Genomic DNA, 12,420 nt, shown 5'->3' with positions numbered 1-12,420 from the left:
ACACATGCATATAAGTGATGTGTGTGTATGCACACACGTGTGCAATTTAACAAAAAGCCAACAAAACAGTGAGTTTTTCAGGGTTAATAACATGGTATCAAGACCTTGGCCCTTGGTATCATGCTATTTTGTCTCTTGCTGGACGAAAGTGACCATTATAGACTGGTGAACAATGGACAGTACCTCCCTTTGGAGGCTAGTGGCTAAGGCAGGCAAGGGACACTGACCATCAGGAGAGACAATGTTCCATGGTGCTGGGTAAAGGATCTACAGTTAGTGGCTCAAGAAGAGTCACTCTGACCCCTAACAAAGTGGAGAGTCATTGGAAAGACTTCATCTTCAAACAGAATACCCGTTAATTGGCCACTGAGACTGAGTTTAAAAACAAAACAAAAACCATAGGTGAAAACTACTGCAATTCCCAAGTGCAGCAAGGGTAAAATAAAGTTCTTTACTGTGGTGTTGTTGGCTGTTGGTGTTGTCATATCAACCCTGTATAGGATGTACAAGGAGCGGTTGGTGGGTTTGAACGGCTGACCTTCCAGTTAGCAGCCTGGTGCTTATCCTACAGTGCCACACCAGATGACTAGCATTCTAAATGCCCTTTAAAACCGATTTAGCCATTTATGAATGGTATTTTTATAACAAACATAATATAAGGGAGCTTCAACAAGTTCATAGAAAAATGGAATTGAAAGATAGTGGCATTTTTTCATGAACTTTTTGAAGTCCCCTCACTAGTACACTTCTGACATTTGTGGTTTCCAATTTTCAGATTCAGAATAAATATTTGCTATTCGACCCGTTAGCCAGGTCAATATGAATCAAATCTATTACCTTCCTTCTCAAACAAAATGTATACATGTGATCCTGCATGTAATGTCTTCAGTCCCCATGACATGCCTGCAAGGTCAGGATTGGAGGGGTGGAAATGAGGTGGGGAGAGAAATGGAATAAAAGGAGAAGTGTGGTTCTTGTCCTAGAGGCAAAAGGGTACAAAAAGGGAGGGTTTTGTTTGTTTTTGAAAAGGATTAAGTAGCACTTCTCAAGTCTTTTGCCCTGTATCTAAAACACAGGCCTTGGGCTTCAAGAGTCTTATGAAGGTCCCTCTCACCAAGTGTCAGAGCATGCTTCAGGCTTAAGGCTTCCTTCTCACTGTCATTAACGGAAGAATTGGGTTTTCTGAAAACAGTTGTCAGTTTGCATTTCTCGAACTGTCAAAGTGGGAGATGTTTCCAAAATATACATGCTCTAAAGGAAACCATTTTCTAAAAAAAGATGTGACTTTTGTCACCCCACTCAGTTGCAGGCAGAATTTTTCTGTGTGTACCTTTCAGTCACTGTATCAGAAATTATATGCACTAAAGGAAAACAACCAGAAGCTTTGAAATGGAGGAAACAGGGCATTCCTATCAGTGTGATTATAAAGAGTGAACTGTTTATAGGTGAGGGATGGGGAAGTGGCAAAACGACGGAAGTAGACTGCCAACAGCATAGAAAGTCGGGTCTCCTACACTGTGTATGGGGGTGTGTGTGTGGGTGTGCTTGTGTACACATGCAAACATGCATGTATATTTAAAATCTCTGACTCGGTACCTAAGACCTTCTTGTGAACAGTGGAAAGGAATAACACAGATCTTGTCTCCAAGCCACAGTTTATAGGCAGAATGCAGGACCAGTAGTGAAAAACCTTTCATACATTCATTTATTCATTCAGTCATTCATTCTCCCTACAGGAAATGCCTTCGGGGAATGTGCCAACATCCCCATGGCACAGTGCCTCTTTTGAGGCCGGGATTTTGTCAAATAAATATATGCATCGAGGAAGGACCATATTGGAAGGCTCTGGCCTTGATACCATTTTCCAAGTCCACAGTGGTAAGGACCTCTGCCAGCATTTAGAGTGTCTCTTGCCACACAGAACAGAAAGTGGCTAGAGACTGCAACCCCAACATTGAGCATTCTCCCTGTTTCCCGAATTCCCTTCCTGGAGGAGCCTGATGATTTCACGTGGTTATAAAATACTCAAATAACTCACGGAGGTGGACACAAGCGGACCTCTTAATGAGCCTTTGGTAGTAGAATTACACATGTTCTCATTTACTATACACACAAGATGGCCTGAAGCTGGATGATGTAGATAATTTAATATTGTAGATGAGTACATGTATTAGCTCACTTAATCTTCATTAACCACACCAGAGGAGGAAACTGAAACACAGTGTGGTCAAGTAATTTGCTCACTGTCACACAGCTGGCAAAGCAGAGGTAAGTCCAACCCAAGCAACCTTCCTCTAATACTGCCTCTCAGATAACCCTTAGTTTCAAGAGTTTGAAGTCCCTTTCTAAAAAAGGAAACAGTACAAATACAGGAGGAGGAGAAAGGTAGTGTAGTTCTGGTGTGGCACTGTAGATGTGCATTGGACAGCAAGGTCAGTTTGAACTCCATTCCTCAGAAAATCTCCCCAGCTCTCAGACCTGTCTGAATTCAAATACAAAGTCATATTTAACAGTCATGAAAACTTAGGCAAGTTACTTAACCTTTCTATACTTCGGTTTGCTCACCTGGAGAATAGGGATGAAACTACCTACTATAAAGGAACCCTGGTAGCGTAGTGGGTTACCACAAGGTCAGCAGTTCAAATCTACCAGCCCCCCCCACCCCAGGAGAAACATGAGGTTTTCTGTTCCCATAAAGGTTTACAACCTTGAAAACCTATACAGGTTTCTGTGAGTCATAACCAATTCTGTGGCACACAACCACCACCACTGGACAATCCCCAGTGGAGTAGCTGGTAGGTTTGAACTGCTGACCTTGAGGTTACCACTCCAATGCTTATTTCACAGTGCCACCAGGCCTCCTTAAATCTGCCTTTAAATCGAATTTGCAAGCAAATTGGAACAGTTGCATATGATTCTCAGTAAGTCAAATGTTTGTCCTAATATACATAGTACACAGTGAGTCTTCACCTATAAATTGTCTCCTTACCCAATGTTAATAGTAAAACATCCATTATTCCACTGTTTGGCACATTACCCTGGGTATCCTCCCGAGTCTAGCTCTTGGCCCACAGAGCCACCCAGGTGTGCCAGGCGCACAGCCGAAGCTGTCTGCTCTCCAGGAGGCTTCTCGCAGCACTGGAACCTCCACTGCAATTCTCTGTGCCAAAGAGGCAAGTGAGGAGGGGGGACCCCTTTGAGAAGGGCCCGTAGGTGACTGGAGATGGGGCCAGAGAAGGCTGCTGCTGCTCCCCTCTACTCAGGAGTCCCAGAGGGACCAAGTCCTGCAACAAAAAGGGTCCTGGGGTAATTCAGGGCCTGGATGCCTGGCCCTGGCTGACTCCTCCCTTCTTCTCCCCCTCCCAGGTCTGGGCTGCTGCTGAGCTTGGCTGCTGAGCAACTGCTAGGTTCCAGGCTCTTAGCCTTGGATTCTATGCCACCCCCTCCAAGACCAACAGCTTGCCGCTCATTTCTGTGGGGTCCTTCCCAAACTGGAAGGGTGGGGGACAGAAGTGGCTGGAGCTATGTAAGAATGGTTGCAGGAGGCATGGGCATTCACAGCAACCCCCATGGACAGTCTGGACCCATGGTCTCACAGGCTGTCTGAGCCCCAAAGCCTCTAGTCCAGCCACTAGGCCCAAGGTCTGCGTAAGCACCAGTCCCAATAGCAGAGCCTTGGGGCCCAGAGCACCTGGGTGCCAGGCACAGAGTTGTGAGGGTCTGGAATTCAGGAGCACCCCCAAGTTCTCCTTTTCCTCCTCCCTATTATGCATAACAACCTGGTCTTTGGGACCTAATCATGTCAGTAATTACGAAGTGGGTACACAGAGTTCTATACAGAAAGAAAAAAAAAAAGCACATTTAAAATAAAAATACTTCCACTAAAACATTTAAATGCATAAAAAAACCCAACAGTAATCACAAGAATGTTTTGATGCACATTACAAAGTAGTGTTCATTTTTTATTACAAACCATTGTTGTTGTCAGGTGCAACTCTTAGCAGCTAGTGGGTTTGAACTGCCAACCCTGTAGTTGGCAGACCAGCGCCACACCAGGACTCCTCAGAGTTTTAATACGGCTTTACAGGGTTTGTAACTACAGGTTATATGTAACTCATACATTCCTAATCCTAATAGTGCATAGGCTGGCCATCCACTTGGTACACTAGGGTGTTTCTTTGAGAAGATATTGAAAATGGTTACATGAACTGGTGGGGAGGAAACCAGATATTTACTAAACCATCACTGGAGCCAGCTTAAGAGTAAGTATTATTGAAAGCAACTGCCCTTGTTTTTCTTGCTAACTACTCACACTTACTAGTTCCGTGAATGGTTTATAAAAGTGCTCTGTGAAATGAAGCAGCACGGACTTACCACTTGGGTCATGGAGATGAGAAACGAACAAGCGGAGATGCTCTACAAGCACATATTGACATTTAGGGTCAAGAGGATACTTCTGTAAGAAAATCGGAGTCAATACTCAACAGCAAAACTGTGGCACCTCACATCTGGGGGAAAGTTCTCAACAACTTGCTCAGCACATCACAAGAATGGACAGGAAAAACTGAATCGGGTCAGATTCCTGGAGGGCAATGCAATGGCCTGTCTTTCCACCCAAAAGGCACAGTCCTACCTTGGGGCCTTTTGCACTCTGTTCCCTCTGCAGTAAAATCTCGTGGCTAACTCCTTCACCTCTAGTTTCTCAGCTTCTCAGTGAGGCCTAAGCTCACCAACCTATCTGCAATTTCAACATTCTTTCTTCTGAAGCCTCTTTATCCTGCTGTTTTCTCTTTTCCATACTTCTTAGGCTCATTGTTTATGGTCTGTCTCCCTCCACTAGAATGTGAGCTAACCCAAACTTTATTTGTGTCTGTTTTCTTCACCAATTAAATACCTAGTGCCTAGATCTGTGCCTGGTACAAAGTGGATGCTCGATATATACTATTAAATAAATTCAAAATACAGAAGTGCTTTCACAAATGTACCTTTACATAATGAAACCAGGTAAGAATGATGAAACAGGTTGTTTTTCTGAGATCAAAAGTCAAATGATTTCATAGCATTGGGACGCAGGGACGGAGCAAGCATCTCATGAATCTGTGGCATGACCTTCAGGGTTCACCTGAGTACTCTTGGTGTTTCAATGATTTCTGTTTACACGTGTGATGCACGTGTCAAGACAGTTACTAAAACCGCACTCTAAGCCTACTTACTCTCAGAAGCAAACAAATCCTGATCAGCTTTTCTTGTCTCCAGAAAAATCAGTCAGGACTATGAATGAACTGACAGCGAGCTGAGGGAGAAACACTTTCCAGTTCTAGAGCCCCGAGGTGTCTGTGGGGGAGGGTTTTAGCTGGGACACTCCAGTTGTCCATGAAAACAGGTGCTCCAGCACTGGACTAACAGTGAAAAGCAAAGAAAGGGGAAACAGATAAACCACTCTTCCAGGAGAAAGGAAAACAGCTAAAGCAGAGGATGGTGAAATTGCATTTCCTTTGTTTCTTATGGGACAGAAAAACGGATAAAAACAAAGAGCTAAATTCACAAGTATAGCAGAAGCAGCTACCCTCAACTTAATGAATTTAATTTATCTGAATTATTAATATCGTTATAGTGAAAACTATAGGCCTTAAAAACTAAAGGCAGTGAGAATTTTTTCATGCAAGAAATAGGTCCTATTCCCACCAACAGTCATTTTATTCCTATTTAAGGATTTGACTAGTGGTTAAAATGCCAATAATCAGAAAGGTCTCCAAGATGGAACTCTCACCTCAGTATAGCGCTGCCACTTATGATTGGATGTTAGATGCTAGAATAGATTAGGTGCCCCTGGGATGTGCACAGTTAATATGAACAGCTGCTACTGGAAAGATTGGAAGGCCAAGTTCAACCAGAGGCACCTAGGAAGGTCTATCTTTTGAAAAAAAAAAAAAAAAAATCAGTCACTGAAAAGCCTAGTTCTACTGTGACACTCAAGGGTAACTAGTTTTGAATAAATTTAAGACAAACATCTATCTTTTCATGTACCTTCTTAATACAGCTAATCCCTAACAATGACATCCAATCAGTAAATCAGTCACACAAAGCAACCATCAGATTGTCTCCAAAAGTGCATGGACTATGCACTGACCCACAAATAGTAAACACTATATAACAATACAGAAATCCTGGTGTGGCACTGTAGGATAAGTACTGGACTGCTAACCACAAGATGATCAGCAGCTACTCCTTGGAAACCCTACTCAGGGTGGCTATGAGTTAGAATGGACTTGAAGGCACTTAACAGCAACACATTAACAATACATGTACAGAAATTTCAGTAAATGCTTTGTTATAATTTCACTCATCTCGACATCAAAAGTTGATCTTACAGCACTACCAACAAACTAGTTTATTTATTGTTTTTATTCTTCTTAACATACGTTTTCATTTCTTTTAGCACATGCCTTTGAAGGTAAAGGACCTTCCCTGAGCAGAGGCACACAACACTTTTTATCAGCCTATTTACCCTGTAGGATAAGCACTGGACTACAAAGTTGGTTTGAACTACAATGTTCACTGTTCAAACTCACCAATCGTTCCTGGGAAACCCTATAAAACGGTGCTATGAGTCAGAACCAACTTCAAGTGATGCTCATTTTAACATATACTTTTTATAAACTGTGCTAGGTTCAAGCTGTTTTCCAAAATTCAGCCATCCTTAGCCCTGCTGTACAGCATTGTTATAAACCATGAAAAGTAAAACTAGCCTTTCAGGGGTGACATACCATTCCTTAAAAGTTGAGTTTTATAAAACGTATGGAACCCTTCACCTTCTTTAAAAAGTGTTTCCACAATCTTAAAAGACAGTTTTTGCTAACAACAATAGAAAAAACAAAAAAAAACTCTTTGTTATTCACCAACAGCTGCTTTTAAATTGTATAAGATTCAAACATTCAAGAAGGATAACTGTCTTTAGCATGTTTTAATAAATGTAATTTAGATTTTCTTTTAACTAGCTAGTTCAGGAAGGCAGGCAAAAGGCTAAAATTATTACCTTACATAAATTATAGCTAGTCCTGAAATAACTGTTATCAAGAATAAATGGGATATGCAATGACAGCTTTCCTTGGGTGAGGAAGTATTTATTATTTTTATTTATTATTGGCTGGTGAGGATTAGAGGAAGGAGCCTGAACTAACAAGATTTCTATTGAAATTTGCATTACCAGAATTTTAGCATTCTTTTAAACTAAATATCAGGAAAATCTAATTTATCCTTTCAAGCACTTGATTTAGTATGACTGTTCAATCATGATATGAATCAGCAAATTTCTTACTCCGTTAAATTTCTGCTTTTAAGTATACCAAAACTCACCCAGCTTTTTCTCACACCTGTATCAGAAGTTATGTTTTTAAACTCTGAAAGTTTCAAAACCTAGGCAATTACTGACAGACTCATCTTTCAAATGGAAAATGATATTTTCCATTATTCTTTCCCATTCCGATAGCCCAATACACTGCACTCTAAACTAGCACTGAATGCTTATTAATCACCCACTGTGTGCAACAAGAAGTGCTATACTAAGCAGTACAGCATAATGGTCTGCTTCAGTTTATTTGTGCCTAAATACACAGCAGTCGTGATTTATTCTCTCAACTTTTTAGAAACGTGAGCTGCATCCACACGGCTGAACCCACAGTTTACATTCTGGAAAAAGACTTTTGGGGCAGGTTTGCTGCTTCTCTGGGCATCGCGCGGCCCTACACCTTCTAGCCCACGCAGAGCAACCGGCGGGCACCCGCCACACCTGCCGCAGGTGGCTGGCGATCGCTTGGGCCAGATGAGCCCGATCCATCTCCCTTCTCGGTTCTCAGGGGCTTCGGATAGGAGGGTGTAAGTGTGTGTTAAGGACTTGTGCGAATTAAAGGACTTGTTGAAAGATCGCGGGGTTCTGGGCGTGAAGGGAAACAACCCGCCCCGCGGGGCGTCCCCTCCCCCTCGTCTTTCGCGCCCTGGGCGCTGCGCAGGCCGCCGCCGCCGCCGATCCCTGGGCGCAGCCGGCACACCTCGGGCCTAGCACCATTTGAAAGGCAAATCGCTGAGCCGGGGCACATTTAAATGCCCGGTCGGTGGCCCCGGGGGATTTCTCTCCTGAGCAGGCAGCCGCAAGGGCCTCCGAGGCAGCCCGGCCCCAGGGCGCTGGGCGCGGCCCGCAGCGCACCCGAACCTCAGCCCGCAGCTTCTCGGCGTCAGCCCAGGCCGGGGCAGGGAACAGGCGCCAAGGGCCCCTAGCCCAGCAAGCTCAGCCGCCGCCGGGGGAGAGGGCGAGCGCCCCATCCTTTGCGCGCGGCCGCCGGCTCCGGCCCCCACCCGACACACCACACCTAGCAACCGGCGCTGACAGGACGCAGTGGCGGCGGCGGCGGCGGGAGGAGGAAGCGGAATGGCTGCCGCGGTGGAGCCACCCCCGCCCCCCCTCCCCACCTCCCAGCGGCTGCAGCCGCCGCGGAGCCCTGACAGCTCGAGCCGGGGCGGAAGCAGCAGGCGGCGTGCAGCGCCTGCCCCCCCGCCACCCCCGGCGCCTCGGGCCGCAACGACCACCCCGGCCAACTAACTCCGCACCCCTACCCAGAGCTGACCGCCCGGCCCCGCCGCGCCCTCCGCCCCCTCCCCCGGCGCCGTCGCCGCCGCATCTTCCCGCAGCCGGTCCCTTCCCCGCCCTGGAGCACCCCCACTCGCACACTTCGCAGCCGGCGCGCACGCCCCTCGGAATCCCCCAGCTCGCCCGCCCGCGGCACCTCAGGGCGCCCCCTCCCCCACCCACGCCCAGCTCTCCGCACCCCGCGCCTCCGCATCCCGCCACCCCCACCCCGCCGGGTTCGCACACACCCTCCTCGCCCAGCCGCCACCTCCCTCCTTCCCTCCCTCCCGGCCACCCCTGGCCATTCTGGGGCTCCTCGCCTGGGCAGGAGTTTCCGCGCGCCTGGCACCCCCGCCCACCCCCGGGCCATTTACCGATGTGGTTGTCCTCGATGTGCTCGATGAGGTCGGCCAGGGTGGGGAAGTGGAGTCCGCAGCCCCCGAATCGGCAGGTATTGGAGAAGAAGGAGGCGGCGGCGATGCCTGTCATGGTGCTACATCGAGAGCCCCCCTGGTGTCGGCTCTGCGAGCGCCGGGCGGGCGGGCGGGCGGGCAGAGGGAGAAGGAGGGAGGGCGGCAGGGTGGGGTGAGGAGAGGAGGGGCTGGGGAGGGGGAGAGAGGCGGGGTGAGGGGAGCGGAGAGGACGGGACGGAGGGAGAAGGGGCTAGAGCGATGGAAGGAGCGCGAGGAGAGACCGGGAGGCGGAGGGGAGGTGGCGGCGGCAGCGGCGTCGGGAGCGGCGGGGGGGGGCGGGGTGGGGGTGAGGCCGCCGCAACTGGGAGGAGGGACCTGGGCGCGCGGCAACAGCTGTACGGCCCCAACCTCCGCTCCCCGGACCGAGGCCTCACCTGGGAGCTCCTGTCACCAACTTTATCTTGCTCGGTCTATCCTTCACAGCTTGTAATGCATGCAATCTCTTTGGAGCCTCCATAGTTATGTATATTGCATTCTTGATATATACACATTTATTAATTACACTTACATCCCCGCGATGAGAACTCAAGGAGTTCCCGTGGGACCCTCTCGGGGATATTTGTACTTGGTCACGCTGCTAGGTGTGGCATTGACATTCACTGGGGACCCTGGAATTGTGTGCACCTTACTCTTGAAACCTAAAAAAAAAAAAAAAATTCTCTGGAGGTTTGTACTAACTAATTGATTTTAATGAAGTTTCCCTCTAGGCCAGAAGAAAATCTTAGCTTTATTTAAATTTTAAAATAGAGTGCTAGGCTGTCAAGTGCATATGCCTGTGTTTTGCATATGTACCACGTTTGTAGTCCCTGCTCCTTTTGGGAAAACAAAAACTAAAATTATTTAATTACTCCAAACACCACCACCCCACTACCCCATCTCAAGGCTGTCTCCCTGGGAGCAAGGCTGCCCAGCAGAAAAGACGGTGCTTTGGTTAAAGCTAAGAGTGGAAACAGGGTCAAAGGACAAAGAAGATGGATTCTTCCAGTCAGTGAAGATTTCAAATTTAAAACATTCTGTTGACTTGTGAAACACTTGAAGTTTATTTCGGTTGTTGTTAAGTGCAGTCGAGTCGGTTCCTTCTCATAGCCACCCTGTATTAGAGTTTGCAAGCAGCGGCTAGTGAATTTGAATCCAGACCTTTATTTTCAAACCGACCTGGCAGTCCAATGCTTATCAGCCTCCCTGTAAAACAGAATTTTGCTAAGAACCAACCATTCCCTTCTTCCCCACCGGCCTCCAGCCTCAATTGCACTCCATTTTTACTTATAAAGTATGTGTTCACCAGTAGGACTTTCCTGGACGCCAAGAACATTACACTTTATCAGCTGCTTTTGATCCAACAGTGCATTCTTTTATTAATGTATATATTCTAAATTTAGCATTTTCCTAAGGATAAATTAACTTACCTTCTGGTTCAGATACTACTGAACTAGTATCCCCCTTCATTAATTATATTCATCTTTAGTGCTATTTCTAATAATGGGATTGTTAAAGCTTTTCATTTGAGTGTTTAGCGTAAAGGGGCATGCTGTATTTCTACTGATGCACAGTTTTGCAATCTGACAACCTTAGTGATTGGGAGTGAGTTTCCTCACCTGTCATTTCTTCTTCTCACCCATCTCTTCCCTCTCTCTTAACTCACAAGGTGACTAACTTGTGCTGAGATGAGAACTGGTTGGGTGAGGCTAGGGTAGTTGTGTGTCTTTCACAATTTGGTGTCAAGAATGGTTTCCTGGGCCCAGTTCTGGGTGGGTGCAGGATCTGGTGGGACTGTTAATGAGCCAGGAACCTGCTGGCAGGAAATGGGCAAAGACCAGACAAGGATCTAAAGAGCAAGAGTTATAATTCTAGATCTTGAGTTAGAATTTTGGCTGCTGTGCAGTGCATTCAGCTGCCCAATCTGGAAAGGCCTTCAGCAGAGAGCAAGCAGAATATTTGGCAGACACACACCAAGGAACATGGAAATGCATTGCCAAAGTTCCAGCCAAAACTGCCTCCCCTAGAGATGAATGTTGGACATCCTACAATTTAGCTTCTGAGAAGTGCCCAAGAGAAGTAGCAGGTATGACTTGTTAAGGGTAAACTGTCTATGTGGAATTAATGCCTTCAGAGAGAGTGAGGAGAGGAAGAGGGAGGGTTGAGGCTGTAGAGTTTTCTATCATTGAAGCTCTGCTATGTGGCATTTTGTTCATGTTACTTTTTAAAAGTCTACAAACTCTAGGCATTTCTGGCACTGGCATGAAATCTGGAAGATATTCTGGCCATCAGATGCACTGATTTTGCAAATATGTAAACTGAGGTCAGAGGCATCAAATAAGTACCCCCAGGCACACACAGCCAGCTTACGGTATTAAAAAATACAGTGCCAATGTAAATAATGTGCACACACATATAGTGCACATAGGAGACTAATATATGAGGGGCTGTGAGGTTTGCAAAGAACATATAATGCATGTGTTGTTTTTAAAAAAAATACTGTATTCTCTGTATTAATGTGTTCAGTAAGACTCCTGACTGTTGGCGAGCACATGCACTCTTGAAGCTGTTTTGATACATTGGTTCATATTTGGACGTAAATCAACAGGCCTTTTTCCTAGTCCATCTTAGTTTAGAAGCTTAAACTGTTGAGAATCAGAGGAACATGCAGACATGTGGTCACTGTTGGCTGGGAATCAAACAGAGCTCTTTCATGGAATTCTTCTACCCCTGAGCCACCACTGCCTCTGTTCAATAGGTGGTGCCGTTAAGTGTTGTCAGGTGGGTTCCAACTCACACAAGCCTGTACAGGGTTTCCAAGGAGCGACTGGTGGATTTGAATTGCCGCCCTTGTGGTTCATAGTCCAGTGCTTATCCTACCACCAGGACTCCCCAATAAGGTATTGTTGTTATTGTCATTGAGTCTATTCTATCTCGTAGCATACCTGTATAGGGTTTCCAAAGAGCTGCTGGTAGGTTTGAACTGCTGACCTTGTGGTTTGCAGTCCAGTGCTTATCCCACAGCACAACCCCAGTATTCCACTGTTGTTAAGTGCCTTTGAGTGGGTTCCAACTCTTAGCAACACTGTTTTCCAAGGAGTGGCTGGTGAATTTGAACCACCAAATTTGCAGTTCAAACCAACCTTGCAGTCCAGTGCATTATCCCACAGCGCCACACCAAGGGCAAAGATGCACTAATCACAGACAAGTTTTTTTTGTTTTTAAATGCTGAACAGTGGCATGCTTACATTTAAATGTGAACATGTCAAAATGTTTGTTTCAGGGATGACTCTTCAGGTAAAGCCCCTTCACCCTTCCCCTTCAGATAAAGCTACAGAAATATCTAAA

General features: G+C 46.2%; 1 pseudogene; it reads right to left on the bottom strand.

The window, feature by feature from the left end:
- Positions 1-9,112, bottom strand: part of LOC102837744 — a 471,778-nt pseudogene extending 462,666 nt beyond the window's left edge.
- Between the last annotated feature and the right edge of the window lie 3,308 nt (positions 9,113-12,420).

This window comes from Chrysochloris asiatica, unplaced genomic scaffold (assembly GCF_000296735.1).
Source record: "Chrysochloris asiatica unplaced genomic scaffold, ChrAsi1.0 scaffold00006, whole genome shotgun sequence".
Taxonomy (NCBI): Eukaryota; Metazoa; Chordata; class Mammalia; order Afrosoricida; family Chrysochloridae; genus Chrysochloris; species Chrysochloris asiatica.
This window is presented reverse-complemented; position numbering and strand designations above follow the sequence as displayed.